Raw genomic sequence first — 26,991 nt, forward strand, 5'->3', positions numbered from 1 at the left:
CCCCCCCCCCCCCCCCCCCGGCCAGGTGGGCAGAAAAAGGGAAGGCAAGAGACACAGGCAGGAGATGGGGACTGGGGTTTTCTGGGCACTCCTGTGCTGGCGACCAAGATCAACAGTAATTGATATAAATGTGAGGAGTCTGGCAGAAGGCTGACCAGGACTCCTTTTGATATTCACAGGGTGAATATCTACATTTTATTACCTGCTGCTGACTCAATGGCCTAAAGCAAACTCCCCCAAGGCCTGACAATCTTACTGTTTGCTAAACATTACCATTGATATGTCTGTTTGCATTCCTAAAGGCAATTGTGTATTCTAGCTAATAAAAGCAGCTGGGAATGGAGCAACGGAAAGAGCTTGACCGCTAGGGTTAGGCTGTCCTCTGGTTCCCCCGGTAATTAAAAAATTAATATTCCATCTTGTGTATCATTTGTGCGTCAGCCCTCCCTCCAAGTCTTTGAACCCGCGAAAGCCACGCTGGCCGTGGACTCTCGCACTCCTGGGCATGTTCTCAAGCACAATGAGTTACATTAACAACACCAAATATTAACAGTGCAAGAGAAAGAGAGGAGGACATCTGACAAAGCAAGCCCCAGAGAAGATGGCAAGGGTGGGCTGGTTAGCTGCTTCCCCTGCCCCTGGAGAAAGAACGCTGTCACTACTCAGACCTGCCCTGGAGGAGGGCAGCCTGGGGAGGCGGGAGAAGCTGATTTTCATGAGAGTACCAGCCAGTGGGGCACCTGTAATGATACCCAGGGCTCGATGAAGTCTCCTGGAAGAGACGCTTTTAGCGTATGTGAAACAGAAGCACAAAAATAAGACCATAAATTTCATCCAATGAGGATCTGATGTGACCTTCTGGGCAGACAAGGAAACTGTCACAGACTGGGAGACTCATGAGACTCAACAACTAAATGCAGGAGGAATCCTGGACTGAATCCTGGAACAGGAAAAAAACGTTAGGGGGACACTGGTGACATTTGAAAAAGGTCGACAGTTTAGTTCACAGTACTGCAACAATGTTAATTTGATAGCTGTACTGTGGTTATGTAAGCTGTTAACATGTAAGCTGGGTGAAGGGTATATGTGAATTTCTATTTATCTATCTGTAAGTGTAAAATTATTTCAAAACAATTTAAAAATTTAAAAAGGGATTCTACACCCTTACATCCCACTCCACTCCCCACCCCCAACAGAATCTCTACAGCCAGGCCTATAACGAGGTATCGCCCTTTCCTGTACAAACCATTGTTGGAGAGTTACAGCTCTGGGGTGTGGAGGTTCAGGTATTTCACACGGGTGAACATGGGCCAAACATGCACTGTCTTGGTGGACAGAGGATGGGGACAGGAAATGATTTACTCCCTCTCTCCTTCCAAGTCCCTGCCACAGGCAGAAGACTTACTAGTAACTGGTCTGACTGGTAACGGTCCAGGTCATTAACTGGGCCACACCTTTAGGAGCATCACTAAGTGCCAAAAGGTCACACGCCTGTTAAAGGCCCTCTTTTCTCCCCATTTGCTGCTGTGAGATCCCGAGGGGAACAGGGCCCTGCCTGGGCTCAGCCTTCTCTGACTCCCACATGTACCCCTAAGTGTGCCTGCCTGGCCTGCACGTTCCTGGACACTGCTGCTGGCCAGGGGTATACAGAGAAAATGATATTTTCACATCAAACTATAAAAATAGATTTTGGTTTCAAAACCATAAACTGGGTCAACACATTCGCCTTCCCCTTTTCAAATCTTGTTAAAATGACCAAAGAAATAAAAAACAAGAACAAGAAATCTGATGCAGTGTTAAAATACAAGGAAGGATGACATCAACAAACCAGAAAATGGAGCTAGATTAAGGAAAAAGCCATGGGTGTTAGATATCTAGCCATAAAATCAACTGTTTCCTCTATCCAAACAATAAATGGCAAAAATGTACTGGCACAAGAGCCTACATATATATTTTTTAAGAAATGTACAAATTTCATTTGAGGCAAATTATGAAATTTTACTAGAAGACAAAAAAAGGAGTTTAAAATCAAAGGAGAGCTATTTCACTTCTCTTAATAAGGAACAATATTGTAAAGACATCAACTCTCCCCAGCTGATGTATGTATAAATGTAAGCTCATTCTAAATCCTAAGGGAATTCATTTTGGCATTCAACACATTCATTTAAACTTCCATCTGGAAGAATAGTTAAAAGAGCTCAGAGTTTTCAGAAAAGCAGCATGATGAGAAGGGGCTTGTCCCACCAGGAGAGATGAATGGATAGGCAGGACAGAGCAGTCCACAACACAGGACCCAGGACACATGAGAATTAGTATCCAACCAAGACGGCATTTCAAACAGTGAGGAAGAATGCACTAGTCAATAAATGTTGGTGAAACAATCTACTATTCACTTGAGGGGGGCATTAGTTTAAAATTTTACCCCATCCTATATTATCCTAAAAGAGTAATATGCAAATCAACCAAACTGTGGAACGACCAGTTGCTATGACACTCACTGACCACCAGGGGGCAGACGCTCAATGCAGGAGCTGCCCCCTGGTGGTCAGTGCGCTCCCACAGGAGGAACACCGCTCAGCCAGAAGCCGGGCTGACGGCTGGCGAGCTGGCTGAGCGCAGCGGTGGTGGCAGGAGCCTCTCCTGCCTCAGAAGCAGCGCTAAGGATGTCTGACTGATGGCTCCCAGACTGCGAGAGGGCACAGGCCAGGCTGAGGAACACTCCCCACCTCTCCACGCCCCCTCTCCGCCTTAGTGCACAAATGTCATGCACTGGCCTCTAGTATTATATATAATAAATTTTTGATGGATTAAAGATTTAAATAAAAAATCCCCACAAAAATACTAGTGGGTACACAAATCACTTTTTAATAATCTCGGGGTGAAGAAGTCCTCTCTAGGGTGAAACAAAAGCCAGAAAACAAAGGAAACTATTGGCAGGTTTAACTACAATAAAAATTAAAACTTCTGACTAGGAAGAGACATTATAAAAAAGATGAAAGAAAAGACAAAAACAAAAAAGAAAAAAAAATGATGAAAGACAATCTACAAAGTGGGGGAAGGGTATTTGTGATGTTACATGAGAGATGAGGAAGTAATATCCTTAATACAGAAACACGCCCCCCTGCCCTGGCTGGTTGGAGAATCAGTCCTGTATACCAAAAGGTTCTGGGTTTGATTCATGGTCAGGCCACATACCTAGGCTGCAGGTTCCATCCCCGGTCAGGACACACGGGAGGCAATCTATCAATGTTTCTCTCTCTCTCTCTCTCCCTTCCTCTCTCTGTAAAATCAATAAAACCGTATCCTCAGGTGTGGGTTGAAAAAATAAAGGATGAATCCCCTTCCAAGAGCTGTGGCTCAACTCTCGGCAGACGTGTGGTCTTGGGCAGGGGCTTGTCACCTGCAAAGAGAGAAGCTAAGAGTGGCACCTTTCACAGGTGTGAGGTTTATGGTATGAGGATTATATCATATGTTGTGTGTAAAGCACTAAGCCCAGAATCTGAGCAAAGCAAGGAAATCATCAGGCTGGCAACCAGGGAGTATGTTCCAGGAAGGTCACTGACTGCAACACCACCTACAAAAGGCAAGAAAACACTGAGAAACCACATGGATGTTTCAGGACAGGCAGTGGAATGTGTCCATTCAAGGGGACACTAAGCAGTGGTTTAAAAGGATGAGATAGATCAACATATACAGACAGAGAAAGATGTCCACAAATTCAGGACATATTAACATTCATTCATTCAGCGTGTATTTACTGAAAGTCTAGTATGTGTCAGGCACTGTTCCAGGTGCTGGGCATAGAGCAGTGAAGAAAAAGCCAAAAGTTCCCCTGTACATTCTGGAGTAAACAGACAACAAATAAAAATAAAGCATTCAGTATAATATATGGTATGTTGGCTGGTGATAGATAAGAGGAAAAAACCAAAGCAGGAAAAAGGGACAGGGAAAGTGGGAAGGGGACAGGGTTACAATTTTGAAGGGGGGTGTCCGAGAAGCCCTCACTGAGAAAGTGACATTTGGACATGTTTTTAAATATTGATGTCTACTGTAAACACACATACACGTACAGAAGGATATCTATTCAATTGTTTTTATCATTGCTTCTTAAAGGTGTCATTGTATGACACTTTTACTTTCTCCTTTTTGTATACCTGTTCTTATTTTTTCAATTATTATGATAAACATTTATGAGAAGCATAGCATTTAAAGAGAAAATTGAAAATAAACTTCCATAGATAAGCACTTCAAGGATGGCTCACCACCAGGTATTACAGACAGGCGGTTGGAGTCAGATGTCTGGTGCTGTGGCGCCACCTGGTGGCCATTTCCTAACTGATAACTCATTTCCAACTGTGAAAAGGAAGCAAGAGACAGGCACAACTGTATATAAAAACCCTCTTGCCCTGTGGACAAGGACTGGAAGGGAAACAGGCAAACAAACACAGTTTGATTTGTGGGGGTGCAAAGCAATGGTGGGGTTTATTTAGCTTAGTTTTCAATCATAATCTTATAATGGTGCTTCATTCCTTTATGCATAACTGCAATGAAGCAGTAAAATGGACAGCCGAATGTGCTCACTGGAGAGACAGGAGTGGAGTGATAGCTGGGCAGCACAGAGCTAACCCAGGCCATGTGCATGTGTCCCCAAGAAGGCTGGGAGATTCCTAAGCAGTGACAGGGACTCAGGCAGTGGTTCTCAACCTTCTGGCCCTTTAAATACAGTTCCTCATGTTGTGACCCAACCATAAAATTATTTTCGTTGCTACTTCATAACTGTAATGTTGCTACTGTTATGAATCGTAATGTAAATATCTTATATGCAGGATGGTCTTAGGCGACCCCTGTGAAAGGGTTGTTCGACCGCCAAAGGGGTCGCGACCCACAAGTTGAGAACCGCTGGACTCAGGTCACATGGTACTTGGAAGAGGAGGGGTCTTTCCCAATGAAAGGTCCCAGGAGTCTGGCCGGAAGGAGCAGACACACCCCTGCCCTCAATGATTAATCACAGACTGAGCATGTGCTCAGACCAATAAGCTAGTGCCTCCTCAGTGAAGCCCAAAGGAGACTGAGGCATATCCCCTGGGTGACGGGGCAGCAACGTTGATCACACCGAGGACTCTGCTTGGAATACTTGTCTCTTCTCCATCCTTCGTGTGTGGGTCGAGGGCCTCTCTGTGCACCCTCCGTTTAGCCTACTGTAGTGCTTGTCACTATGGCAGGATTGCTTTCTCTGGGCATCTCCCTGCTAAACCAGAAATCATACCTATCTCATTTAACCTCAGAGACAGGACTTGTAAGTCCAACAGTTCTGGATTTGAATCCTGACACAGCCACCTACCACCTACATGACACTTGCAAGCACCTATAAGCTCCCATTTCCCCCTCTGTAGAGTGGGGATCTGGGGCTGTGCTCACCTCCTGGGAGCATAAACTAACAATCCAGCTGGCACTCAGGAGAACCGGCGGGGGCCAGGCACCTGTCTAAGAGCTTTACATGTCTTACATTCCTGAACTGAGGCCACCTCTGTGCAGTATTGATCACAGTGTAAGGGCCTAAATGTTATTTTGTCCACAGTTTTCAGCACAGCTCCCAGCAGAGTCTGTTGTGTTCGCAATAAAAATGAATGAACTACTCCCCCAGCCTGCTGCAGAAAGGGGCAAGATTACAGCAAGATTGCGATGTTTAAGCCACCCCATCAGCACCCCCAGACACCTGCAAAAAAAAGGCTCAAGAACTGCACAAAAGGACTTCAAGGAGAGAAGGTGCTCTGGCAGGTGCAAACACCCCTGCAGTATGGGGGAGAAGGGGAGGGAGGGAGAATTGGCACAAATACCTGGGGCTAATGCACTGGGCTCAGGTTCAGGTTCAGCTCAGGCAAGACCCAGGAGGATCCACCCCAGAGGGGCTTCAGCTAAAAGTGGGTGAGACTTGGCCGGCCGGCATGGCTCAGTGGTTGAGCATCGACCTATGAACCAGGAGGTCATGGTTCAATTCCCGGTCAAGGCATATGCCCAGGTTGCAGGCTCAATTCCCAGTGTGGTGCATGCAGGAGGCAGCCAATCAATGATTCTCTCTCATCATCAATATTTCTATCTCTATCTCCCTCTCCCTTCATCTCTGAAATCAATAAAAATATATAAAAATAAATAAATATGAGTGAGACTTGCCACTTCCCTTCCCAGGCTCCCTAAAGACTGACCTTCAACACACCAACCAGTAATCACCCATGTGAAGATCATGCCTGGTCCTTGCTTTCCATTTGCTTCCTCCCCTTCCACCCACCCCCCACTCCCTTGCATACCAATCCATTCCTAAGTGGTCAGGGCCATGGCCCTCACAGGGTAGGATCAGGAGACAAGGTTGTGCGGAAAGCTGGGTGTGAGGAAACAAGGGGGCACTTAAAGGCACCCAACCCATGGAGAATCCCAGGTGCTGCCTGTGGGGGAGCGTGTTCTGTGATGAGAGTGTGCAGTCCCTCTTCCAGGCCCTTCCCCATCCAGCCCCTTGGACATGGCTTCCAGCCCAGGAAGGAGAGCTGTGCAGACCAGACCAGACGACAAAATGTCACTGGAGCAGCCGGTGCCAAGCCCACTCTGCTGTCTCCCACCCCAGTGTAAACAGGGATGGGTCATCTCCTCTCCCTCCTCCCTGCTCCTTCCCCTGTCTCAATATCTCTGCTCTGCTTTGTCCTTCGGCTAGAGAAGGTCACAGGTATTTTCCTCAGGTGCATTTAATAGATAATGCCATGCTCTGTGCCCTCCCATGTTTTAAATGTCGTTCGTTTGCAATGAGCTGTGAGTGACATCTTGGCTGGGTACACCGAGGGCTGCAGCCCCTCCCTGTGACAGTCTGGAGATGCCAATCCACTGTCTTCCAGCCTCCAGGGTTGCACATGGGAAGACCAGCAAGAGTCTGATTCTCTTTCCTTTGAAAACCTGTTCTTCCTTCCAACAAAATTTTAAGATTTTTTCTCTTTCTTCTTGGAGTTTAGGAACTTTACTAGAAAATAGGTCTAAGTGTTGGTCTCAATGTGAGCTTAATGAATCCATTTAATCTGAAGAATCAAATCTTTCTTCAATTCAGTGAAATTTTCTTCAGTGACTCCTCCATCTATTCCTTTCTCTCCTCTGAAACTCCCATTATCCCCGTGCCAGGTCCCCTGGACAAGGTTTCCAAGTGCCTCACATTTTAATTCATTATTCCCACTTCTTTTTGTTACTATTCTGGGTTCTGAGGCATTTCTTCTATTTGACCTTCCAAACCACTAATTTCAGTTCTTTTATTGATTTTTAAATTCAAACGCCCTGTTTTCAGTTCCAGAAAGCCTCTGGTACACTGTACTCTCGTCCCTTAGGAAGTTCTCTCCCTATAAATGAAAGCCCTTATGCATCCTCTCCATCCATCCTGCCTCAGGATCCACTGCTCCAAGTGAGAGGCTGTCCCTGCAAATGAGCTGTCCTTTGACTTTGCCTGAAGGGTGTGGGCTCTCACACCCTGTTCGTGCCAGGCTACTCGAGCTTCTGCAGCAGTAGCAAGCCTGTGGCCCTGGACAACCTGACAGCCTTTGCTCAAGGGGCCCATACAAAAGGAGCTGGCAAACCATGACCATCCTGCTGCGAATGGGGGAGCAGATCCTGTGCCCCCCACCTCCGGTGATGACAGGGGAGAGGCAGTCCTCTGCCAGCTGCTTGTACTGGGAGCAATTCTGCCCAGATCCCCTGGGATCAGGGTGATCGGCAGCCCCATCAAGGGCACAGGCAGCAGGTAGCTGCAGATGCAGCCCCTCTTGTGAAATTCAGTTCTAATCAGACCTAAAGCACAGACAGCAGAGAGGAACTAGACTGACCCCCAAGTCAAATCTCAACTCTGCTACCTGCGTACGGTGTGACCTCAGGGAAATTACTTATCTGAGTCTCATTTTTCTCGTGTACTTACCTGTAAGCCAACAGTTGTTTCCAGTGTTCTCCTTCGGGAAACCGATCCCACTGATAAGTAAGCTATGGGGAACTTGCGTCTTCTAAGCACTATATGAATTACTTGTCCTGTAGTTAATCATGAAATATCAAGGAAGACTGGGGCCCTGCCAGGAAAGTATCAGAAACTTCACCTTCTGCCTCTTTTGTGATAATGGGTTGACAGAAGGGTAAGGCTACTAGAAAAATCTCATAAATATTGTAATACTTCAGCTTTTAACATTTTTGTAACTGCTCCTACCTGAATAGAACCGCCAACACTCTCTGCCTCTTCCCATATTCTTTTATGTTATATCAAGACCTGAGGCCATGGCTGGAAAAGGGATGGATTCTGGGAGCCCTAGAAGATTCCATGTTGCTTTCCGAGCACCTAATGTAAGATATTAAGCAAGGCACTGCATGGGATACAATAATAAGCAAGACACATTTCCCACCTTAAAAGAGCTTAAAGTCTAGTCAAGGAGTCAAGGCAGGAAGGACAGGGTAAATCAAAAGAGCAGAATGCAATGCAGAATGTGGCCAGGGGGTCAAAACACATGCCACAAAGGTTTAAAGGAAGGCGAGCTCCAGTGAGCGGGGGAATGCTGAAAAGCATTCTTAGAAGAGGTACCAAATGGGGAGGGCAGGATCTCAGGGAGCAGGAATTGCAGGGAGAAAGGTTGGAGGGTGGTAGCTGGTTGCCCAGTAATTGTCACCTCTTCATATTCCCTCACCCCATCCTCCCATGACCAAGCATAACCCACACAACGAGCTGGCCCTTTCTGATGAAGTGTCTGGAGCTAGGACAGCTGAAAGCAAGGAGGGCAGCTGGACTGGGAAGAGAGGAGGGGGCTTGCAGGGAGGTACATGGACCCGAGCTTGAGGGAAAGGAGGATGTCCAGGTAACCCCAGCTGCTGGAGAGTCAGATACAGAACATTTGTCTTCTGACCAATGGGAGCAAAAGGATGACAGCACAACAGGGTAACAACAAGAGGTTTTGCACATGGAAGTAGAGAGAGAAAGAAAAGAGAAAAACCCTTGACATAAGAACCACAGAGAAAACCCCAGAGTTTAATCTGGGGAAAAGGATCCCTTGGCACACCCCCTGTGTACATGTGTGGCTCGCCAAGGGTACCTGAGGGCCCCAAAGCCCCTCCCCCTGTGCCTCTGCCTTTCTCTTCAGCTTCACCACCACCTCTGGTCCCATGCACCAGCAACAAGAAACCAACCCAAGTACAGGATGCTGACTGAGGAACTTGAGGTTCACCACTGGCCACCTGCTTCCCACAGCCAGGTCTCTGCTCAGGCTGCCCCTTCTGTTATGACTTAGAGCCACAGCTTGCCAAACCTCTGGTTTCTTCCCTACCAACAGTTTAAAAAAATTAAGTAAGCACCTCTCACACACACATATTTATTTGTAAATTAAATATATGTTCTAATGTATCAGCATGTTATGTACATTATAAAGCTACAAATGATCAAAGGAAGAGATAAAGATGAAATAAGTATGTTAAAATAATTATTTTATTTATCAACAATACAAAAACTTTCATTCTTGTTAACAATAGTTTTAGTGAGAGCAATGTGATTAAGAAGCTTCCTTTTTCAGTGTTTTAAATAAATAAACTTTTTATAAAAGTGCAACATGTGTTCAGAAAAGCACACAGGGCTTTTCCAGAACTGTCACAGAGTGAATACCCCCGTGACCAGCACCCAGATGAAGAGACAGAGCGCAGCCAGCCCCAGAACCCACCGCACCCCCTCCTCTCTCTACCTGCCTCCCAAGGGCAGCCACTACTCTGACTCCTAGACTTTGTATGAATGCAATCATACAGTATGTAACCTGTGTCTGATGAACATTATGTCTAAAGTCCATCCTTTTTCACTGAGTTAGTGTTCATTAGTGCTTCCTGATGACAGTGTTGCTCTGTGGGAGTTTACCACATGCATCTTCCGTCCATCCTATCACTGACGGACACCCAACTTTCTCCCGTCTGGCTATTACAGATGTGCTGCTGTAAACCTTCTTGAGCACACCTTTGGCACACACTCGTATGCCTTCCTGCTGTGTTGACACCTAGGAGTGGAACTGCAGAATCACAAGGCAAGTGTATGTTCAGCTTTGGTAGATGAGGCCAGTTTTCCAACTCAGGCTAAACCAACTAACACGCCCACCAGCAGGGTCTGACAGCCTGGCTGCTCCACAACCTTGCCAGCACTTGGTATGACCTTTTTCTTTTTCTCATTTTAGCCATTCTGGTGGGTAAGATATCACAAAGTAAGTATTACAGTCCCTTTTAAAGATGAAGTAGGAAATGAAGTGCCTCTCTCCAGCTCACAAACCTGATGTGGTCAGAGCAGGAACCCAGTTCTTTTGATTCCAAATAGTGCACTATTTCCATTGTTTCCACTCATGTAGGGAGCAAAACATTCCTTCCTACATAAACACCCTCACAAGAAGCTAAAGCAGAACATGCTTGTGGAGACTTACACATAAAAATGTCTGGATATATGTACCCCAAATATTAACAATAAGAGGATGGTTGCTTTTTGTCTACCTTTGTTTTCTTAGTTTGCTACGATTAATATTTAATAACGAGAAAAGAACTATTTTTAAAAATTGAGAACTAATTTATATACTATAAAATGTACGCTTTTCTGGAGATTCAGCAGTTTCTAGTGTATTCACCAAGTTGTACAACCATTACCACTCTCTAATTCCAGAACCTTTTCATCACCCCCAGAAGAAACCCTTTATCCACTGGCACTCACTCCCATTCCTCCCGTCTCTCAGCAGCCACTCAACTACTTTCTGTCTCTATGGATTTGTTTCTTCTAGACATTCATATTCGTGTCTGGTGTCTTTTACTTAGAATGTTCTCAAGGCTCATCTATGTTATAGCATGAATCAGTACTTTGTTGTTTTTTTACGGCTGAATAATACTTCACTGTATGGATATACCACCTTTTGCTTATCCATTCATCAATTAACAGATATTTGGGCTGTTTCCATTTTGCTATTATGAATAATACTGCTATGAAATGAATGTATAAGCTTTTGTATAGACATATGTTTCAGTTCTCTTGGGTATATACCTAAGAGTAGGATTGTTAGGTCACATGGTAACTTGATGTTTAATTTTTTGAGGAACCACCAAATTGTTTTCTAAAGAACGTGCACCATTTTACATTCCCACCAGCAGTGTGCTAACCTGCAGAATGAAGGTGCCAAGCAAACGCCCTGTCTTTTCCAGAACGTTGGAAAAGACATTGCCCAGAGGAACAACCATACAAGTGGTCCCAGGTGTTCTGCATACTACTCAAATCTTTCATCACTCATATCTGGGTAGCTCTGTGGAGTGCAGTGTGTTCATACACATGATCTCTGGTTTGAGCAGGAATTCTATTCCTGCTTCTATTAATAATGGTTTAATGTTTTATCTTCTTTCAGTAATTGTTTCGTTTGTATTCTATTTTATAAGTACAATCACAACAGTTACTTAGAAATGATTTTATACTTGAATGGTTCCACTCTCACTGCCAATCCTTTCCTATGCTGACTTGCCCATTCATGGTCTTTTACTTTATCTTTCAGTGGCCAGACACGCCTCTTAGTGTTTTTTTTCTCAGGAATGGTGCATGGCTGTAGCTAAAGCTACACACAAGGTATGTCCTTGCATGACTGAAATGAATTTCTTTACTGTCAGATGTGAACTGAAACTTGGCTGAGTATAAAATTATTGGGTCATAACCCTCTTCCCTCAAAATTCAATGGGTACTGCTCCACAGCTTTCTGGAACCTACTGTAGACAAGTCTAAGACCAGCCTAGTCTTCTTTTTTTTCTTTGACTTTAAGTTTCCTTCTCCTAGATGCTTATGTATCCTCTCTTCAGTCTCAAAATTTAAAAATTTCTTCACCTGGAGGATATTTTAAGTGTTACCTAGTTTGCTAGTTTTGCCTGATTCATGATGAACCCTTCAGGTCTTCTTCAGTTCAGGAAAATTGAGGATTACTTCTATTCCATTTGTTCTGATCTCCGATCTGGTCCATCATCCACATCTGGGGTTTCCTGTTGCTTTCCTGACCCTTCTGAGATGGGCAGTGGATCCTCCTCTTGACTCCTGACTCTCTGTAGTGCCGGCTAATTTCAGATGCTGCATTGTGTGATTTATTTCATGTTCTTTAAGTCTCAAGCTCCTTTTTCATCTCAGTCTGCTGACTCATCATCTCATCTTTCAGAGCATCTATATCCATCATCCGGTTTCCTGTTGCTTTCCTGACCCTTCTGAGATGGGCAGTGGATCCTCCTCTTGACTCCTGACTCTCTGTCTCTCTGTATAATTTCAGATGCTGCATTGTGTGATTTATTTCATGTTCTTTAAGTCTCAAGCTCCTTTTTCATCTCAGTCTGCTGACTCATCATCTCATCTTTCAGAGCATCTATAACTTCTCTGAGAGAACAAAGATGATGATGTTTGAAATGTATTTCAGTCTCATGAGTAAAGGCTTGGAAACTTTTCCCCAAATCCTGCTCTTCCTTTAGTTCTTGCATGCCTTGTTTATTTCCCTTTTGCTGCTGATTTCCTCAGTAGGTCCTTGCGAATGTTAGTGTTTCTATTTGTTCATTCTTGAGTGAACACAGATATTTACCCAAAAACAGTGTAGACGGATTCCCTTCAGTTTCCTCTATATGCCCTGATGGATTCAAGTTTTCCTGGACAGGCCAGAAGCTAAAGTCCAGAACCACATCTGTCACTCATCAACTGTGACCACTCTTTAGTCAACATCTTCATTTCTCTTGCCTCAGTTTCCTTGTATATAAAACAGGAAAGTTGAGCTAATCTTTAAACATCCTTTAGTTCTACTTTTTTTATACTCTTATATATCATATAGATTTAAAGTTTCATTAGACTGGAATTAGTTATCAAGAATTTTGCTAAATATATGTATAAACAAATACCCTATTTCTTAAGGCTTACTGTACTTTATTTCAAATTAGGTAAACCACAAACATTAAGCTCAAGAAATAACTTCATTTGATTATATATAAGAAGAAAGAGAGTTAGAAAAAATTTACCAAGAACTAGCAGAATACATGCCCCAGGGATATACTGGGTATGCAATGTGTGCAAGAAGGCAAAAGCTATACACAAGCAACTGACAGTTAGCTTTCCTCCTTTACAGTTTCCACAGGGTCCTGTCAACACCACGACATTCAGTCTTGTCTAAACACTGAACACCAGTCAGAGACTATGATACCTGACCATGTCATCGCTGGGCCAGTCTTTCCACAGCCCACAAACATTTTAAGAGATAACAGTGATTGAGAGCTTCCTATTGGCACACACTCCACATGCATCATCCCATTGAATTCTGCCAACCACCTGCTCGGAGACGGTCCTCCATAGTCTCTGGCTCTGTAGTCTCCAACATGCCAAGAATGCAGGGTCCTGGCCACCCTAACCCAGGTCATTTGGGTAGTGAGTCCTTAGGCAAAGGCAGAATTTGAAACCAGCTAAGTCTGCGCCCTATTCTGAACCACTTCTTTATATGCTATCCCACAGGAACTGAACAGCATGCTACACTCTGTACTGGAACATGCACTCCCATCTATCCATCTGCTCCCTTCTCTTTGCCTAAGCATTGGGGCTTCTGAACTCCTCAAACATTAACCCCTCTTCTTTTTCCTTTCCTAGGGAGCAAATGGCTTCATACCAGGGTGGTTGGCTCTGGTATGAGGGACAGCTACTTGCGAGTTATCCCTGACCCTTTCTTAGTACTCCCCACCTGTGGCTTTCAGCACCAGGGTCAGTGACAGCCGGGTCTCTGCCTCCATCTTACACTCCTAGGTCTTTGAGTTCAGGATAATACAAAACACATGTTGGATCACAGATCAGTTTCCCATTGGCTTTCTCGGATTAAAGCCTCTTCACTGGATTCTGTAAGCGATCTCAGTCAGGCATTTAGACCTAACAGGGGGATTTCCACTTCTGCCAGTTTAGGATCTTCTCTCCACCAGCAGTCTGGATAGATCTCATGTACTCTAACTCTGAGACCCCCTCATGTATTCTAACTCTGAACCTAAAAGTTCTGGGAATTCTATAGCAGGCTCTTCCCTGCTCCCCAAGCTCAAATACAGAAGGGACCAACAATGTGCTCCCAAATCACAGGGCTCCCGGGTTCAGATGCAATAGCCCCCTTACTCACCTCCCAAACTCCAGTCTCCTCCCACACCACCCATCCTCCACCAGGATCATAACTGATGGCGCTTCTCTCCTTCTATAACTCCAGAATGGTTCTCCACGCACCACAGGATAACATCTGAACTCCTGAGCACTGCCTGCAAGTCCCTCTGAGTACTGACCTCAAACCACTTCTCCAACCTCACCTCCCTTAGCTCGTCCTCCTCCCTTCACCACAAGCCTCACATTCCAGCAGCACACACAGCGCACCCGAGACAGCACATGCTCTCTCCTGCAGTATGTCACTCTTCACCTGGGAAACTGAAAATCTACCTTTAACATCCTGTGATCCTGATTTGGTCCCATAAGCTTCCATTTCCACCACTTACACCCCTGACACAGCATCATCATTTATTCATTCCTATCTGTCAGGTCTGTGGGCTCCTAAGGACAAGGAGTCAAGCCAGTTACATGCTCAGTAAATGTTTACTTCATGAATGAAAACCACTAATAAGACAAAGTATTCTTCCATCCCCTGGAGAAGCATAGGAGGCAACCGATCTTTAAAGCAATAAAAATAAGCCCAGCTGCTATCTTGGAAACCACGCAGGAATGTTTCAGTGAGGATGCTTTGGTGACAGATGGGAGCTCTGAAGAAGAAGCCTCAGCAACTGTAGAATTTGTCCGAATTCCCATTGCAGGTCAGGAAAACAGTGCTGTGAACACCAGGGCAGGAACACTATAGTGTCTCCCAAGTATCGGTGTCCCAGCCACACTGGCTTGCTGTTACTTCTTGAATGTACCAGACCCTTGCTCAGCTGGGACCATGACAGATCTTGCATGACTGAAATGAATTTCTTTACTGTCAGAGTCCAGAGTGCTAACCATTACACCATGGAACCCCCTAATTTCTTTACTGTCAAATGTGAACTGAAACTTGGCTGAGTATAAAATTATTGGGTCATAACCCTCTTCCCTCAAAATTCAATGGGTACTGCTCCACAGCTTTCTGGAACCTACTGTAGACAAGTCTAAGACCAGCCTAGTCTTTTTTTTCCCCTTTGACTTTAAGTTTCCTTCTCCTAGATGCTTATGTATCCTCTCTTCAGTCTCAAAATTTAAAAATTTCTTCACCTGGATATTATTTTAAGTGTTACCTAGTTTGCTAGTTTTGCCTGATTCATGATGAACCCTTCAGGTCTTCTTCAGTTCAGGAAAATTGAGGATTACTTCTATTCCATTTGTTCTGATCTCCGATCTGGTCCATCATCCACATCTGGGGTTTCCTGTTGCTTTCCTGACCCTTCTGAGATGGGCAGTGGATCCTCCTCTTGACTCCTGACTCTCTGTAGTGCCGGCTAATTTCAGATGCTGCATTGTGTGATTTATTTCATGTTCTTTAAGTCTCAAGCTCCTTTTTCATCTCAGTCTGCTGACTCATCATCTCATCTTTCAGAGCATCTATAACTTCTCTGAGAGAACAAAGATGATGATGTTTGAAATGTATTTCAGTCTCATGAGTAAAGGCTTGGAAACTTTTCCCCAAATCCTGCTCTTCCTTTAGTTCTTGCATGCCTTGTTTATTTCCCTTTTGCTGCTGATTTCCTCAGTAGGTCCTTGCGAATGTTAGTGTTTCTATTTGTTCATTCTTGAGTGAACACAGATATTTACCCAAAAACAGTGTAGACGGATTCCCTTCAGTTTCCTCTATATGCCCTGATGGATTCAAGTTTTCCTGGACAGGCCAGAAGCTAAAGTCCAGAACCACATCTGTCACTCATCAACTGTGACCACTCTTTAGTCAACATCTTCATTTCTCTTGCCTCAGTTTCCTTGTATATAAAACAGGAAAGTTGAGCTAATCTTTAAACATCCTTTAGTTCTACTTTTTTTATACTCTTATATATCATATAGATTTAAAGTTTCATTAGACTGGAATTAGTTATCAAGAATTTTGCTAAATATATGTATAAACAAATACCCTATTTCTTAAGGCTTACTGTACTTTATTTCAAATTAGGTAAACCACAAACATTAAGCTCAAGAAATAACTTCATTTGATTATATATAAGAAGAAAGAGAGTTAGAAAAAATTTACCAAGAGCTAGCAGAATACATGCCCCAGGGATATACTGGGTATGCAATGTGTGCAAGAAGGCAAAAGCTATACACAAGCAACTGACAGTTAGCTTTCCTCCTTTACAGTTTCCACAGGGTCCTGTCAACACCACGACATTCAGTCTTGTCTAAACACTGAACACCAGTCAGAGACTATGATACCTGACCATGTCATCGCTGGGCCAGTCTTTCCACAGCCCACAAACATTTTAAGAGATAACACTGATTGAGAGCTTCCTATTGGCACACACTCCACATGCATCATCCCATTGAATTCTGCCAACCACCTGCTCGGAGACGGTCCTCCATAGTCTCTGGCTCTGTAGTCTCCAACATGCCTTATTGGGTATGCCAAGAATGCAGGGTCCTGGCCACCCTAACCCAGGTCATTTGGGTAGTGAGTCCTTAGGCAAAGGCAGAATTTGAAACCAGCTAAGTCTGCGCCCTATTCTGAACCACTTCTTTATATGCTATCCCACAGGAACTGAACAGCATGCTACACTCTGTACTGGAACATGCACTCCCATCTATCCATCTGCTCCCTTCTCTTTGCCTAAGCATTGGGGCTTCTGAACTCCTCAAACATTAACCCCTCTTCTTTTTCCTTTCCTAGGGAGCAAATGGCTTCATACCAGGGTGGTTGGCTCTGGTATGAGGGACAGCTACTTGCGAGTTATCCCTGACCCTTTCTTAGTACTCCCCACCTGTGGCTTTCAGCACCAGGGTCAGTGACAGCCTGGTCTCTGCCTCCATCTTACACTCCTAGGTCTTTGAGTTCAGGATAATACAAAACACATGTTGGATCACAGATCAGTTTCCCATTGGCTTTCTCGGATTAAAGCCTCTTCACTGGATTCTGTAAGCGATCTCAGTCAGGCATTTAGACCTAACAGGGGGATTTCCACTTCTGCCAGTTTAGGATCTTCTCTCCACCAGCAGTCTGGATAGATCTCATGTACTCTAACTCTGAGACCCCCTCATGTATTCTAACTCTGAACCTAAAAGTTCTGGGAATTCTATAGCAGGCTCTTCCCTGCTCCCCAAGCTCAAATACAGAAGGGACCAACAATGTGCTCCCAAATCACAGGGCTCCCGGGTTCAGATGCAATAGCCCCCTTACTCACCTCCCAAACTCCAGTCTCCTCCCACACCACCCATCCTCCACCAGGATCATAACTGATGGCGCTTCTCTCCTTCTATAACTCCAGAATGGTTCTCCACGCACCACAGGATAACATCTGAACTCCTGAGCACTGCCTGCAAGTCCCTCTGAGTACTGACCTCAAACCACTTCTCCAACCTCACCTCCCTTAGCTCGTCCTCCTCCCTTCACAAGCCTCACATTCCAGCAGCACACACAGCGCACCTGAGACAGCGCATGCTCTCTCCTGCAGTATGTCACCCTTCACCTGGGAAACTGAAAATCTACCTTTAACATCCTGTGATCCTGATTTGGTCCCATAAGCTTCCATTTCCACCACTTACACCCCTGACACAGCATCATCATTTATTCATTCCTATCTGTCAGGTCTGTGGGCTCCTAAGGACAAGGAGTCAAGCCAGTTACATGCTCAGTAAATGTTTACTTCATGAATGAAAACCACTAATAAGACAAAGTATTCTTCCATCCCCTGGAGAAGCATAGGAGGCAACCGATCTTTAAAGCAATAAAAATAAGCCCAGCTGCTATCTTGGAAACCACGCAGGAATGTTTCAGTGAGGATGCTTTGGTGACAGATGGGAGCTCTGAAGAAGAAGCCTCAGCAACTGTAGAATTTGTCCGAATTCCCATTGCAGGTCAGGAAAACAGTGCTGTGAACACCAGGGCAGGAACACTATAGTGTCTCCCAAGTATCGGTGTCCCAGCCACACTGGCTTGCTGTTACTTCTTGAATGTACCAGACCCTTGCTCAGCTGGGACCATGACAGATACAGCTGCCACCTCTTCACCTGGCTAACTCCAATTCACCTTTCCGCTGAGAGGCTATTTCTGACCCTCCTAGCCAGATAAAACCATCCGTTTATGGCCTCTAAGCCCTTGTAGTCCTCTTCTGGAGCCATTATCATAATTAATTTTTCATATACTTGTTATTATTTTTATATGTATTGAACGCTACTACTAGACTGTAAGCTAAAAGATAGCAAGGACCAGACCTGTCTTTCTCCTCTATTGTAGCCCCACAGTCAGCATAGTGCTGGCGCTCCGCAGGCCCTGAACAACGACTGGATAAATGGGTGGATGAATGGATGGATGGACAGATGGGCCGGCACGCAGGTAGATCTGGAAGACAGGGAGGAACAAAGAAGGAATAAGGCTACCTTTGATTGTTGGTACAATACTTTAATATTACCCAGCTCTCTTTACTCTGACTCAACCCTCACAAAACAATCTCAGATCTTAAAACTGGGGCTTTCCACTGAAGAAAGGATGTGCACACACAGGAGATATTCTTGTTTGCTTGGGAAGCAGGTGTCACAGCAAATTGACACACCTGGCATTCTGGCTTCATATTCAGCGATCTTTCTGTAATACCAGGCTGCTCTCTCTGTTCCACAAGTATACTGGCTATGCTGATGACACTAAGTTCCAAGAATCTTTCAGCCCTTAAGGAGCCTTCTAATATTACGATGAAGCCCCTGTGACCAGTGCGTGTGTTGCTAACAGCCCACCAGAGGCCTTGCCTTTTCTCAGCCACAGATCTGCACTAAGTCAGGTCTTAGATCCTCTTCCCATGCAGTCACACTGCAGATTCAACAAAAAACCTTGCCGCGGAGGTTTCGTCGGAGAGAAATGCTTCTTTGTGGACATCGTCTATACACAATGTTCCATGAGCTGCGGTAGCTGTTGAGAAACTGCAATATGCAAATGGATATGCTGAAGTCTATGAGTGTTGCTGGGTAGGGAATCAGGACACCTGAGTATAAAACCCTGGCAAAGTTCCCATGCTCATCCGGAAAGTGGGGAGAATGGACTCAATGATCTCTAACCTTTGGGATGGACTAGCACTACATCTGATGAGCACAAAGGCCACAGGAGTGCTCACTGCAAAACAGCCCAGTAGCAGGTTTACCCAGAGATAAAGTATAGAAATAGCTAATGGAAACAACCAGCATCTTTTGAAAATATCAAAAGAATGCTACACATCAATCAGCAAGTAACTTCTGATTTTATTAAAAAGCTTCGAAACAGGAATGAATTCTAATCTTAGCTATCAGCATCAATGATTACTATACTGGAGCCATTTACAAGAAAGACCAGGGTTTCCTGGTCCCTAGAATGAAACCGGACCTTAAAACCCATCACTCCAAATTGAACTCAACTTTTCAAATTTCATAAACAGGAAATTAAAATAACTAAAACCAAGGGAAAATATTACAAATAGGTCTTTTCAACGAATCTCTCTGTTTCCTTACCTCACCTGTGACTCCTCCACTGTATGTCAGAAACCACCCCTTGAGGCAGCCTAAGGTGTGAGAAAAGACACATGAGGAGCCCCAAACTTCTCCCATAGCTACACCTTCAACAGTCTAAACTCTCTGAGCTTCTATTTTATCCTCTGCAGTTCAAAGCCTACCCCCACCTACCATGCAGAATAAATATGAAGCTGAAAATTTTGGTGTTAAGAGACTTTGTAATGTGTTGGGATATTTTATAATAAAGGGACCTCAGATCCAACCAACAACCTTCTCATTTTATAGATTCAAATCAGTTCCTGGGCACTCATTCAACAAACACCTATGGAGCACCTATGAGCCAGATGCTATATGCCAGGCATTGAGGACCCGATGGTGACCAAAGCAGCCACAGTGCATGATCTGATGGGACTGTATTATACCAAACCAGAGGAGACAGATGCCACCAACAATTACACTGAAGAGCATATTGGTACACCCTGCAGGCCTTGCTAACAATTTGGTCTTTTTACTAAGAGAATTTAGAAACCAATGAAGGGGTTTGAGCAGAGGGAATGACATACTCAGATCATCAGGGCAGGAGGAACAAATGCAGACTCTTACTCTGCGAAGCAGTAGGGGAGTCACAAGGAAGTGGCTGTTGGTCACACAGTGTTATTACATCCTACAGCAGGGTGCTTGCTGCGACAGCCTAATGGAGAAACAATCTTCAAATGCTAGTGGACAAAGTGTTAGAGAAATGATGCCTAGAGGGGAAAAAAGAAACAGCCACAGAAAGGACACAAAATAAGAAATATTTCAAAATAGTGAAATTCACTAATTCCATATAATAGAATTTATTGCCACAAAGAGACACAACAAATTCTCCTAAATTTATTAACTTGTTTTCCATAAATATTTAATTACTCAGAAATGTACCGAAAGTACAGATTCCCTTGACCTAGTTATTAAGCTTATACAAGAGTGAGTGAGAATTATTGTATCCAATAAACACAAATTTAATTACGTTCATTATTCTTTCTTTCCTCTCCAATAAGATGATCGTAGAGAAACCTTTGACTGTTGAACCAAGCATTTAATTTTCTTCTGATTACTCAAGTAATTGTCTTAAACTTAAAATAAAACCTTATAATAAAATTATTTAAATCCTAAAGAGGGACAGTATCATATTGCATCAGTTCCTATTGAAGACCCATTATTTATGTGGAATCACAGAAGAAAAGAAAGAACTGGGGACACCAGCCTTCAGTTCCTAAACTGGCTGAAGAGAGGGCCCACCCTCAAAGTGACTCTGTCCTCTCCCTCACTGGAGCCCTATGGCTGCCCTAAGCTTGCATCTGCACTCCCTACACATGCCGAGTTGTACCTGCCACCCTCCACAGGGCATCCAAAAAGCCCTCTAACATTGGTTATTCTAGCTCACATTTACCAGGTGCTCATGGTGTGTGAGCACTATGCTAAGTCCTGTTCCACAGCACCTCCTTGAAGCCTTATAAGAACCATGAGGAGGTAAGTACCATCACACTTCCTGCACTGGTGAGGAAATAGGAGTGACCACCTGCCTGAAACCACAGGGCTTGTGAGTGGTGGATCACAACACGAACCCACATCGTCCTGACTCGAGTCTGTACTTTCAGTGCTGCCCTATCTACCTCTCTGATGCTCAGGAGATAAATCTTCTGCAAAGAACACAAGGGATTTGAAAGCTCTGCAGAAAAACCGTGGAAGGATTTGCTGCTCTGGGTCTTCATGGTCTCTGCTCACCTCAGTAAGTACAGGTGAGACAAGCCTGACTCATGCCTCCCCACAGGGAAAAGTCCTGGAATTGATTGTTTCAGGTGATTGCTCCTGGTGGTGCTGGGAAATCACCTTTGAGAAGAACTTGTGCAAAAGAAGAAACACTTGTAGACAAACCCATGGCCCTGGATCAACAGGGCCCCTGAGGAATGTTTCATGGACTCCTTGAGCACTTTGTGACTTCATAGTTGCTTTCTTTAATACCTTAGCCATCACCTTCACCTTCACCACCCAAATAGCACCACTCCCCTATACTAGAACCCAGAGAAAATAGCCAAAGAGGTGCTTCTTGCTGCTTCCACAGCACTGAGGATAATTAAAATGACAGTGAACACTCTGTGAGCATCAGCTTCCTGTCAGGCACCCTGATAAACATTTGCATTATTTCACAGACTCTTTAACAACAGCCCCAAGGAAGGTAGCACTGCTATCCCCATTGTACATATCAGTAAACTGAGACTCAGAAGGGGGAGCATACTTGCCCAAGGTCCCAGAGGCCAAGGGGAGAAGAGCTAGGATTTGAACCCAGGTCTGCCTGGCTCCAGAGTCTGAATCTTCTTGGCCACTTCACTTGAGGTCCTCCATCACATATGACTTCTCCACCTACCAACCAGCAGCTCCACAAGGGACAGAATGGAGCTCCTTCATCTGCATAGGCCCAGCATCCAGCAAAGGGTTTAGAACAAAGCAGGGGCCCAGCAAGGATGGTGAATGAATGCCACATGAAGGGAGTGATACTTTCTCTCTTTCTAAGAAAGTGGCTCCAGAAATGCTCCAGGATGCCCCTCACAGAAGCCAACCTGACCAACTATCTCCTACCCCTGGTCAAAATTTACAGACCACCTACTCATCTCCCTCAGGTCTGCTCCTCTACAACCCCACCCCAAGGGAAGGGTGAGCAGCCATACTTCTGAGGAAAGGAGCAGTGGGAGTCAGCAAGCTACGCAGTTTACTTTTACATTTGTCCTTTTTTCTGCCTCCCCATCTTATCCTGGAGCATCTGAAGCAAACATTTCTTTCCTCTCCCATCCCTAAGAATTAGTAGGACAAGTAGCACCAGCCATACCCAAAGTCTACAGCTGGTATATGGCACAGTACATGCCTGTCTTGGAATAAGCACTCAAATACTTGGGGAATGAAGTAACAGAGTCCAGAGTCTGGGTTTCACCAGAGACCTGATGACTTATCGATAAGAGTCTGCCAACAACTGTTGGCATGACGTGTCTGAGCAGAGATCCATCACAATGTCCACAAAAGCCTATCCTGGAGACTCAGCAACAATGAAAGCAGGAGACTCCCTGCGCAGTAATATGCATGCAACAATGCTCCCATCATGGTGTATAACAATGAAAGTCACTTGTGCCTATAACTGAGTAGGTTTCACAAAGAAGGGAAAATTTGAGTTGGGAAGCCATTCTCAAATCACCAAGGGAGAAGTCATGGTTTCCTGCCTCCATGGCCCCCATACTGGCCACCTCTCCACCATCACACCCACCATGCTGTTTTGTAACCAGTGACTTGTGTGCCTGTCTCCCTGAATAGTATATGAGCATCTCAAGGGCTAGGACTTTGGGCATTCATTCTCCATGGCTCACCCTCAACAGCTAAGTAAATATCTGCTGATGAAGAATAAGAGTCAACTTTAGATTATGAATAACATACCAGCTACCCTTCTTGAGCATCTACTACCACCTGCTATTGCTGCAAGTACTTGCCTTTATGGTCTCATTTCCTCTACACAAAAAAACCAAAAGGCAGATCCTATTATCATTATCCATTTTATAAATAAGGAAACTAAAATACAGAAAAATTAGGTAAATTGTCTCAAGTAATACAGTAAGTGACAGAGCTGAACTATGAATAATATGTGAATGAAAAATCAGTTTTCAATGACTAGTGAACAAATTCCCTTTCCTTTCTCTGTCCTCTGCCTTGAATCCAAATAGGTGGATTACCCTTTAGTCTATTGTTCACTGGGACCAAAGCCATTTCTTTCCTAAAGGAGAACAAGGGCTATCTCTTGTTATTCTTCTAAACAATGACTGCTAACCATTACTGAGTAAACATCATTGGGGGTGGGTGGTGGAATGGAGATCAAAATTGTGCTTTCAATATCAGTCAAAAACATTTATTAAGGAGGAACTCTACCTACCAATTGGAACATTTTCCAGTGTTGGGACAATTTCCCAAATAGATCAAGTTAACAGATGAAACAGCAAGAGTGTGTACAGAATGTCATAATTTGTACGAGAGAAAAAGTATATAATAAACAAAAATAATGGTAATAGTGTTTGCCTTAGGGAGAAGAACTAGGAACTAGAACCTCAAGGCAAGAAATTTTACATTTGTTCCCTCTTTGAACTACTTGCCTTTAAAAATATCCATGTGTGATTCTGTTTTTAATTTCTTAAAAAATAAGATAAAAACATCATTTAAAGAAACCACTTATTGCCAGGTCTTTCCCAAATACTCACATATATATTATTGTAACCATTAAAAATTATGCATGTTTATGTACATAAATTGGATGAACTTAATTTGGGATGAAATGGGACTGTTAAACAACTTTTGTCTTTCATGTTGAGGTTCACTAATGTCACGAATGTTGCAACATTTTTTCTGTGCCAGGCAAAGTGCTAGACAGATATTTTTTTAAAAAACTAAAGAACAGGTCATTAGTTTCCTCTCTCCTGTCTTTCAAGAAAATATGAGGGCATACTAATCAGAATGCTAGAGCTAGGACTACTCTTTTAAAACATATTTTTATTGATTTCAGAGAGGAAGGGAGAGGGAGAGACAGAAACATCAATGATGACAGAGAATGATCAGCTGCCTCCTGCACGCCCCCTACTGGGGATTGAGCCCAAAACCTGGGCATGTCCCCTGACAGGAAACTGAACTATGACCTGGTTCATAGATCAGAGCTCAACCACTGAGCAACACAGGCGGGGCACTAGGACCACTCTTAATGGTCACATAGCCTAACATTCTCACTCAGCTAAGAAAACGGAGGCCTGGAGAGGGGAAGGGATTGGACCAGAGTTACATAAGAACTGAAAGCCTCAGAATCACTACCAGTCCTTCTATGCTACACGCTGTTCTGTTGTGTTGAAAGATGGGCAGGCAGGGGGGCAGAAATGGACCCTAGCATATACTGAGTGCCTACTATATCAGGTGCTTTCACATATTTTAACTCATTTGTTCTTCATAATGAGCTCTCAAGGTAGGCATAATTATCCTCATTTTACAAATAAGGAAACCAAAGCTCTGAGAAGCTAAGAAACTGGTGCATGAGGCTTCAAATGCAGACCTGTCTGACTTCCAAACCAGAGGTTTTACCCTCCATACTGCAAAAGAAAATCAATTTTAAAAGGTAGACTGGGCTATGTCGCAGAGAACCTCAGAGGCAATATTTCCCATTAATGAAATTTGTCTCTCAACCCTGGATATTACCACTGCAATAATAACAATCAAAAAGCCATCCCCTCGTTATCCAACACAGGTCCCAGCTCTTGCGTGCCACCAAGTTTGGATTTTCCTTTGAACCCACAGAGCGTGATGGTTATCCAGAGGGCACCAATCTCTGACAGCCATTTACACAGTTTCTGCCGGGACAGAATGGAACAACTCACACACGCTGCTGCTAGACCGTATAGGTACCTGCCGCCTGAGCACAGGCCAGAGTAAGGACCCAACCAACCATGAGATGCCCCTCCCATGATGCCACTAGGTCACCAACACAAAACTGGTGGTAGTGAGAGAAGCCAGCACCAGGGTGGTTGGTCCCCAAAAGTCCCCTATCTTCTAAAGCAGTGGTTCTCAACCTTCTGGCCCTTTAAATACAGTTCCTCATGTTGTGACCCAACCATAAAATTTTCGTTGCTACTTCATAACTGTAATGTTGCTACTGTTATGAATCATAATGTAAATATCTGATATGCAGGATGGTCTTAGGCGACCCCTGTGAAAGGGTCGTTCGACCGCCAAAGGGGTCGAGACCCACAGGTTGAGAACCACTGTAATCTAAAGTGAAGACAAATGCAGACCAATAGAGGAGAAGCCTCCTCCTGCCTTCTCTGCTGGCCATGCAACACAGGTGGGAAGAATTACAGCTCTGATTGGTCTAACTGCCAGGGAGTAAAGGCACTGCACAATGAAAGGTCACACAGGAGGAAGGTCCATCATCGAATTTTTTTAGCCCCATCATCTTGCTTTCTGCTCTCTGTCGCTGTAGGAACCTAATTCCCCTTTTAGTGTGGTAAAATCAGAGTTTGTACTGGAATCAGGAGGGGGAATTCCATAAGGCTCAAGCCTAAGCTTCATGCTCCAGTTCAGAGTCCTCACTGGAGTTGGGGTCTAAAGGTCAGCAAACAATGAAATGTCCCCCCCCACCCCCACCCCTTTCCTCCAGCCATTGTACCCTGCCACGGCTGGCTCCCTCGGAGCCTGACAGGGAGGAGCAGTCATCTTTTGGGGGTTTCCTACCGCAAGCCTCATCCCAAACTCAAACAGGAAAATGACCTAGAAATCTCCTCCTCTTCAGACCCCCAGTTCCCGAATCCGACCTGCCCATCAACACAGACAAGGGAGACTCATAACTTTACTGGGATGTGCTCGCTCAGTAAGCACAGCTCCATCCTATCCTCACAAGGCCCCCGGGAGGCACACAAGGCACGTACCATGATGCTCGTTTTGCGAAAGAGAAAAAGACTCCCCAAGGTAACACCGAGGAAAAAGCCTCTGAACCCTCATTCCTGTTCTGCCCCCTGACCGGGCTGCCGTAGGGGGCGTGTGGAGACCACCCCTGTTAAGATTTCCAGCAGCTTCTGGGATCAGGAGCCAGCAAGCCAGGACCCTGCAAGCTTCACACCAACTAGTCTGCAAGCACACACACTTCTCAACAGCTGCTCATCGAATGAAAGACACGCACCCCCCGCCCCCAATCTAGGCATGGCCCCTGCAACAGCAACAGGAAAAGTCCCCGAGATGTGAAAAATGGTAAGTCCCACTTACGGCACGGCGATGCACAGGCGGGGCCGGCCACCAGCCTAAGTAACCAGGGCAGCTGAGACCCAAGTTCGACTCGGGAAAAGCACAGGGAGGCCTGGCAGGCCCTTCTGGCCCAGAGGCACCCCTCGAAGCCCCCAGAATCCTCGGAAAGCCCCAAACCCCTGCTGCCACCCGAACCCTGCGGGACAGCCGAGAAGGCAGCGCTCCCTTCTCCAGGGACCACTCACCTCGGCCCGCTCTTCACCTGGAGCCCCGCTTCCGGACCAGCGACCACTCAGGCCCCGCCCCGCGCCCGCAGGTCTCCCGAGCCCCGCCCCCTGCACCTGTGGCTGCCTCAGGCACCAGCTCTCCGGCCGCTCCGGCCTCACTTCGCAGCCACCTCCCACGGGCAAACCAGGGGACCCATCTACCCCTCCACCCCACGCCCCTCTTGCAGCCCCTCAGCCCCACCGAACTGCCTCCGCACCTAAAGGTGGGCCTTCCCCCATCTCCATCCCTGCGCCCGCTGCCCT

The 26,991-nt window shown here is 45.0% G+C and overlaps 1 protein-coding gene across 7 annotated transcripts in view; it reads right to left on the reverse strand.

Annotated features, from left to right (window-relative positions):
* RALGPS1 (Ral GEF with PH domain and SH3 binding motif 1) overlaps positions 1–26,991 on the reverse strand; it is a 240,208-nt gene that overhangs the window by 205,097 nt on the left and 8,120 nt on the right. For 4 of the 7 annotated variants that reach the window (XR_001359669.1, XM_014529340.1, XM_014529338.1 and 1 more), the window contains exon 1: positions 18,413–18,539. The exons of 1 other annotated variant lie outside the window; for it this stretch is intronic. The gene's annotated coding sequence lies outside the window, so the exon portion shown is untranslated. Of the gene's footprint in view, positions 1–18,412; positions 18,540–20,275; positions 20,466–26,706; positions 26,727–26,991 lie in introns of those variants that run through there. 2 more of the 7 variants (XM_014529333.1, XM_014529337.1) reach the window with 2 other exon arrangements.

Source organism: Myotis brandtii, unplaced genomic scaffold (assembly GCF_000412655.1).
Source record: "Myotis brandtii unplaced genomic scaffold, ASM41265v1 scaffold68, whole genome shotgun sequence".
In the NCBI taxonomy this organism is placed as follows: domain Eukaryota; kingdom Metazoa; phylum Chordata; class Mammalia; order Chiroptera; family Vespertilionidae; genus Myotis; species Myotis brandtii.